General features: G+C 33.9%; 1 protein-coding gene across 1 annotated transcript in view; it reads right to left on the reverse strand.

Annotated features, from left to right (window-relative positions):
• Positions 1–7278: 7278 nt before the first annotated feature.
• rab5ab (RAB5A, member RAS oncogene family, b) overlaps positions 7279–7601 on the reverse strand; it is a 15054-nt gene continuing 14731 nt past the window's right edge. The window contains exon 6 of the mRNA XM_032558493.1: positions 7279–7601. This exon is cut by the window's right edge and continues 1074 nt beyond it. The gene's annotated coding sequence lies outside the window, so the exon portion shown is untranslated.

Consider the following 7601-nt stretch of genomic DNA (forward strand, 5'->3'; position numbering starts at 1 on the left):
AAATACGTAAAGAAACATCAACATTAGCATGTCTCACTTTTATTCACTATTCAATAGTTATTACATTTGTTTATCATAAATGATGCTTCATATCTTCTGATTTAGCTGGCCATGAGTTATGCAGTGGACAATTTTATTATTATTCCGGTGTTTATGTCATAATACACTACCTGATAATAAAAAAAACATTAACAAAGCGCTTCACAAGTCACTCAAAGATATTGAAACAGCGACAAAGGGCTACCTTAGTGGAGTAAAATATTTATATAGTTGTCCATCAAAATACCTTTTTGTACTGCAGGAAAGCATGTAATATTTTATATTTATCAAATCACATTTTATTTTCTAAAGTTCTTGGATTTTGTTTCTTAGTGCTTCTTCACAGCAGGTCTGCTGGATGATTGCTTCAGTCTTTTTTCTGTTTTACATGACTACATGGTGACACTTGGTTAACCAACGGCTAATCATTGATGGTCACGTTCCACAGATTCTAGAGATTTCAAAATAAATACATAATAATACGGCATTTTATTAAACGTTTTGTGCTTTTCTGTCCCATAATGAAAACTATTTCGAAATAATTTTCCTCTGAAACCTTTCTAAGAACCGGCCAAGCCGTTGCTAGCTATGCTAACGTGTGATGGGTATGCTAGCTAGTTGGAGGAGAAAAGCAATTGGATAAATTTAACCGGCAGCCAATCAGAGAGATTAGCGTGGTAAATAATATTTTAATAACTTATTTTAACCGATTAAAAACAAATGTGATAAAAAAATATATATAATTTAACCATGTATTACATTATTTTTCTTATTTTCGCATTTTCTTCTTCTCATCTTCCGTCTAACTGGCCCGTAACGCCCCCTGGCGGCCCTCACTTTGGAAAACACTGCCTTTGACAACCTGTTTATATGTCAGCATGCACTTCGTTCATCTCAGTGTCAACATGAGGAAAAAGCTCATGGACCGACTTGAATGACTCATGGCTGGAGCGCCGACGCTCCCAAACCAACTTGGTTTAGTTTTCTGCCAAGAAGAATAACAAACGTCGAAAGAAAAGGTCTTTTCAAGCTTGCAACTAATTAAGAAAAGTAATGAGTGAAGGGTTTGAATGTTTATGTAAAATACATTTTTCAGTCTTAATAAATTTATAAACAACCGAGTTGAACTTTGGCACAAAGGTTCATGTTAAATGGATGTATTAGGTGGAAAAAATAACAGAATGAGCCAGAAACATAAACTGTGGAATATTTGACAGGTTCTGAAAACATGTTTAACAAATACCGTTCCTGGTGAATGATAGATTGAACTGGTGACATTTCTGTCAAAGTATGTGTCATATATTTACTGTCAGATGTTCTGAAATAAAAGTAAAATAAATTAAATCCAAAGCCAAGCACAGCTTTGGAAATATAAAACCTTGTTTTTAATGCACTGCATAAATTTGCATAAGACTCCACACAGGAAAATCCCCCCTGCTGCTTTCCATTTGAAAGGCAAGATGACAAATTAAAACCAGAAATGCAGTTTTTGGTGTTTCTCAGCACTGACATAATTTATTGCTCTGCTGAAGGAAAGGCAATGAAATGTATTCAGTTGTGTCTTACAATTGGTCAAATTCCCACGTTTGAATGAATCGTAAATAGTTTCCAACCCAGGAATTCAGACAAAAACTTTTAAAGGAATCAGTTTTCTCTAGTTCTGGCTATGACAGACACAGGCACAGCTCAACAAAAACATTTCCGTCCAGAAAAACCCAAAAGTCACATTTTGTCTCATCACAACTACAAATGTATTCATTTAAAACGTAACTCTTACTGTTTTCATGATGCTGTTTGTTCTTAATGTTCCCTAACAGATCACAAAAGTGGATTCTGTTTATTATTTTGTTGACTTCTGAAGGAAAACTGTTGGATTTTATCACTCAATTACAATAATAGAAATATATTGTCACAGAATAGTTAGAAAATCACACATTTTTTTCTGTTCATTTTACAATTATGTGCTACTTATCACATAAATTAAAAACTGAATTAAAGCTAAATAAACAATTTTTTTGTGTAAAGTGCATTGAGATGACCTGTTGTGAATAATTTGGAGTTAAAGGAAATAAACTGAATTGAACCAAAGTAAAATTGTTGGAAAGTTTGTGGCAATGAAGGGAAACTAAAAAGCAGAAAAAGTTAATCAGCTACTCATAGATTTGCAATTCTCTATCAAAACTTGTGTTTATTTTCACAATTTACCGGATATTTACTTCTAATTTGAACAGTTTGTAGAGATCAGAGGAATGGCGCATCCTGTGCAGCTGAAGGGAAAAGAAAAACGGTTCCGTTACCACGGAAACCAGGGAAAGGTCAACAGCTAAGCTCACTTTTAAAGACTGTGATATCTTCAGAGGAGACACACTCTGATGTTTTTCCTCTATAGATAAAATTACAGACCACGGCACAGCCTGGGATGTGGCTATCTGCCGATCAAAAGCCAATCTATAAGCGGAGTGCAGCGTGCTTAAGAAAAGGTTGGTCAGCTGGCAGAAAAGTGTCTTAAAAAAAAAATTCTTTTAGCACCAAGTGAGTCTGACGCCTCAGTACTTCTGTCGTTTCTTTTTTTCTTTTTTCAGTTTTAAAAAACTTAAGTGTTTCTTGTTATCCACATATTTCAGTTTTTGAAACGGCAGATGGAGTGAAAGATGCTTGGATTTATTTTTAAATTTGTCTGAGCTTGATTATTAGCGTTGATGGATTTGTTAAATGCCCACTATTAAACCCTAACCCTATCATAATCTCACAGAAACATTTAGAACAAACGAATCTGTAAATTTGTCATATTTATTCATGATGTAGAGAAATATTCACATTTTGTACCTTTATTTGGGTCTCAACTGCTTTTAAAAACAAAAACCACTCAGTCGTTTTTGGCAATAAGTTTATATTTTTGGTGTCTGGAAATGAGCTGTTTCAAAAACCCTCAGATTGTTCTGTCACATTTGAGTGGAACTGCGTCGTTACCTAGCAACCCCAACCAAGCCCAGCCCATCACCTAGCAACCTCAACTAAGCCCAGCCCATCACCTAGCAACCCCAACCAAGCCCAGCCCATCACCTAGCAACCTCAACTAAGCTCAGGCACATTTGCAGCTGGTTTTGTATGTGCTGTAGAATCACTGCAGTAAAAGACAAGTGTTGTGTTGTTGACTTATCATCCGGCATTCTTGTTGGTTGTGCAGGAGGCTCCACTGATGCTTTTAAAAGATGTACAGTTGTATAATTGAGCATCTGTTCGCAGCCATTTTCACATGTGAGTGTAAACGTTGAGTTGGTGGGCGTGGCGAGCAACAGATTATTTGGATTTAAAGTGACAGACGTCCTAAAACGAAATAGGTAGAACTCAACAGACTACAAATCTCAATAAATAAAAATAATTTTGTGCAAAATAGAGAAGACTAATTAATCCAGAAAACACAAAGAGTACAAAACTAACTCCAGAAAATAAACAAAAAGCACAATTATAACACAAAAATAAGTGAGAAGCTAATACAAGGGAGTAAAGAAGACATGATCTAACCACTGTACACAGAGGAATGAACCTAAAAAACAAGAAATTTTGAGATTATTCTCAGAAATTTTCCAGACAAAATGTGGAAATATCTGACTTTAAAAAGTTAAAAATTTGCTAGAAAAATTTTTTCCAGAAAATTTTTTTAAATTTCTGAGTTTGAAAAGTCAAAAATGTCAGAAATTTTGAGATTAATCTCAGAATTGTTTTAGAAAATATATGGAGATTACGGAGTTTCAAAAGCTGAAAATTTTTTACTTTTTCTAGAAAATTTCTGAGACTAATCTAAAAATTTCTGAGATTAATCTCAAAACTTCCAAGTGTTTTGGTGGAAATTTACTCCTCCTTTTCTTTTCTTCTATCTGTGATGGAAAGATTACAATAAGATCACATCTGCTAGTCATGTTATATGAAATGCTTATGAACTCTCACCAAGAGAACTATTTGGGTTACATGTAGAAGCTTGGAAGTTGTTTTCTACAGCTGCATCAGAACCAGACTGTCTCGCCCTTTGTTCTTAATTCTTTATCCTTGGTATAAAACTCATGTGTTGTCTCTGCCTGGCAGAGCTTTGCATCCAGATTTTGTTCATCACTGATTGTCCTACAAGCTCTCTGTATTGTGCACAATATATGAATAAACCTGATTGAGTGATTTTACCTGAACAGTGCTTGGAAATAGTCTTTTTTCTATGACATATCTTAATACGCCGTCGTACAACTCTAATAACTCCCAGTTGCAGCTTTTCGAAATGGCCGCTCTTCCCATCTAGTTTCTAGAGAAAATATCTCAGTACTCTTGAAATAAGACTAACTATAAAGTAACTTTTCCTTAATGTTAATGAATAGTACTTGTTATTGGAAAGTAAAATAAATTAACTTATAACACTGGAAAAATGTGTTATAAGTGAAATGATATGCCAATGAAACAAGTACTTTTTCATCAAAATGAAGTTAAAACAAGCCAAAAAGTTACTTGTAAGTTAATTTTGTCTTATTTCAAGTTTTCAAAGATATTTACACTAGAAATTAGACCCAAAATTCTTGGTAAGATTTTGTGTTTTTGCAGTGCAGGCTTAAAAGACAAATCAAGTCCAACTTCAGTGTGTAAGTTTGTATAAATAAACGGCATCAGCTGCTCAATCTGCAATCCCCCAAAGTAATAACTCCGTCTAATGAGATGGCAAACCCGCAAATAACGTAATGCGGCGACTGTGGGGTAATGTTATTCAATCAGCCGTGCATCGCTGCTCTGTCTGGTTGAACATAATCAAAGCTATAAGAGGTTTTATCCACATTAGAGATGAGCTGTGCTGTAAAGAGCTTGGTGTGTGTGTGTTCTGTTTACAAGGCTGTGAAAAGTGCGTTTTGACTCTTGGCTATCATGCGATTTGGCTGATTCGGAGCTGAGAAGATGATTCGTCTGATGTGGCCTCTGAGGATGGGAAATGTGTCAAGAGGCAAGAAGATGGAAACAAGAAGAGGAGAGAAGCGAGAACCAGCGAGACACTGGAAAATGTGTGCATACGGACTGACACACTGACGTCAAAAGAGGTTTTTAAGTGTGTTTTTCTTACAGATAGTTATTCCAATTAAATGCAATAAACTCTTGGGAGGGTTGCTGGTTGACTTTAGTGTTTTCCAGCTCTGAATTATCCGTCTCTGGGTAAAATGATGGACGTCAAACTGCTTTGAAGTAAGCTTTTAAATGTTGTGATGTAATTCTGTCCTTGGCATGTCGACCAAATTTCTATGTCAAATGTAATATTTCAGAGTTTGTTAAGCACTCCAACAAGATTCCCTGAAACTTTTAGAAAAGAAACAGGCCTGTTTTATTACATATTCTTCACCATAATTAACTTAACTATGTTTTCAACATATTCAACATGTGACCAAAACACATGGTTTTAGCTGAAATACCAGTAGAGCTTCACAAAATATACGTGTTTATGTTTGTAATGGTAGGGCAGAAAAGTTTTGTTATGGTTTTCCCACAAAAGAACTGATTGGAATAGAATATAATTGTTACCTAAGTGCTTCTTTTGAGTGGTATGTTTTCATGTCTTTTCCATTTTGAAGATCAGCAAAGAGAAATTATCCCTAACATCAATATTTAATCCACAACAAAACAGAAAGTCACCGATTATTAAATAAAGCAAAACGCTATGATCCACTTAAAAACACAAGTACTCAAATTAAAAGTTATATTTTTCTACATTAAAGCTAATTTAACTTAAAGATTTAATTCGTTTAAATGGTTTTTTATACAAAACTTTACCAGTGGTGGCAATAAATAGTGCTTGGATTTAATTTCAGTGTAATTTTCATTTGAAAGAAGTTCCTTGAACTACAAAATGTGATGTTTAAATAAAAATACTTTTTTGTGTGTGCAAAGTAGAGTTAAATTATGTTTTACAGTGCTGGAAAAGTATTGACTCACTTTTCTTTTGCTTTTATTTCTGACTTGGAGGCTCATTTAGTAGATAGTTTATCTCTTCGGTTCTGTTTGTTTCGCTGCTGTCCAGGGCCGGTCCAAACCTTTTTGGGGCCCTAAGAAGATTTTCATTTGGGGCCCGTTCATCCCAAAATGTCAACACAAGATGCTTTATCATTCCTAGGCTACTCTAAGTGTAATTATTAGTATGCCTGTCGCAGTAAGTAATAAATTAATTGAACAATAAATTGAAACGATATCAATAATTTCCATTTGGATGATTTATTGTTTTTCTATTTTCTCCTTTTCTACCAAAAACTGGATAATAAAAGTCTTCAGTCTGGTGTTTTGGTCTAAACTAGCCCCTCTTTACAGTCTTTTTTTAAATAAAGACTTCATAATTATTTTCTTCTTGTTGTTTCTGTTGTTTTGTTTATTTATTTTGGATATTTAAAATGTCTTCCAGTTGCTGTGTTAAATGTTTATTAGAATTTAAAGCTTATTTATCTTGTTCTCACATTATTATGCCATATTACCACTATATTAGCTGAAAATTATGTCAAAACAACAATATTAACTTCTGGGACAATTTGTTGTCCAGAAAAATTTGTTATCATGACAGGACTAATTATTAGCATGATTAATATTTAGCTTACATCAAACCAGTGTTATTATGGCTCTTAATTTTTAACTTTACAGGAGTAGCAAACTAAAACAAATTATTTTGATTTTGAAACACAGAGTGGTGTTTAAGTGTTATATTATTTCAGCTATATACATATAATTTAACTGTGCCAGAGTTTTGCTCTTGGGGGCCCTCTGGTGGAGTGGGGGACCCTAACATCATAGAGTGGAAGAAAAATATTTTTATTCTGTGTATTTTTTCTTCTTTAGTCAGAGGATTCTTCAAATTTATTGTAAGACAAACCTCTACAGGAGATCTTTCCTGTCCATGGCCATCAGAACCTAATAACTGAATAAATTTGAATTAATGAACTAAAACAAAATTTATTTTAAAAAGTCCACAGATTATTTTCCCAAAGTTTTTTTTAACTTGTTGGTTTACAAGATCTGTCATCAAGTATGAGATAGGATTACTTTTCCACATGGAGTCAAAAGAGTGTATGTGATTTATTTTTATTTTCTAGAAAAATTTATTTTTATGTATTCAGATTGCTTTTGTCCTATATTTAATTGTTTTTCAATATCAACAATAATTTAATTGGAACAAATACAGCAAAAGAATCTCCAGAAGAGCCACTGATCTCCACACAGAGAATCATACAAGAGACCATTTTGTTGGATTTATTAAGATTCAGACACTCAAAACGGATCAGCCCGTCACTAGTAATGCTGTTTTTACATCATTAAACCCATTGAGCTGCAAGAGAGACCACCAGTTAGATTAAATACGCTCCCCGCCCGCAGCCGAAAGGTTAGCAAATCCAATACAGTCCATCATATAAAAACCCAAGGGCAGTTATCAATAATTAAAACATGATCAACACTGTGCAATGCAATAAAAGAAGTTCCTTTCAAACGCCACCATGGACCTTTTCTCTCCTTTTTTGGAAAATAAAGAAAATAAAATTAATTAAAAATAATAATAATAA

The sequence above is a fragment of the Xiphophorus hellerii genome, chromosome 3 (genome assembly GCF_003331165.1).
Source record: "Xiphophorus hellerii strain 12219 chromosome 3, Xiphophorus_hellerii-4.1, whole genome shotgun sequence".
NCBI classification, from domain to species: domain Eukaryota; kingdom Metazoa; phylum Chordata; class Actinopteri; order Cyprinodontiformes; family Poeciliidae; genus Xiphophorus; species Xiphophorus hellerii.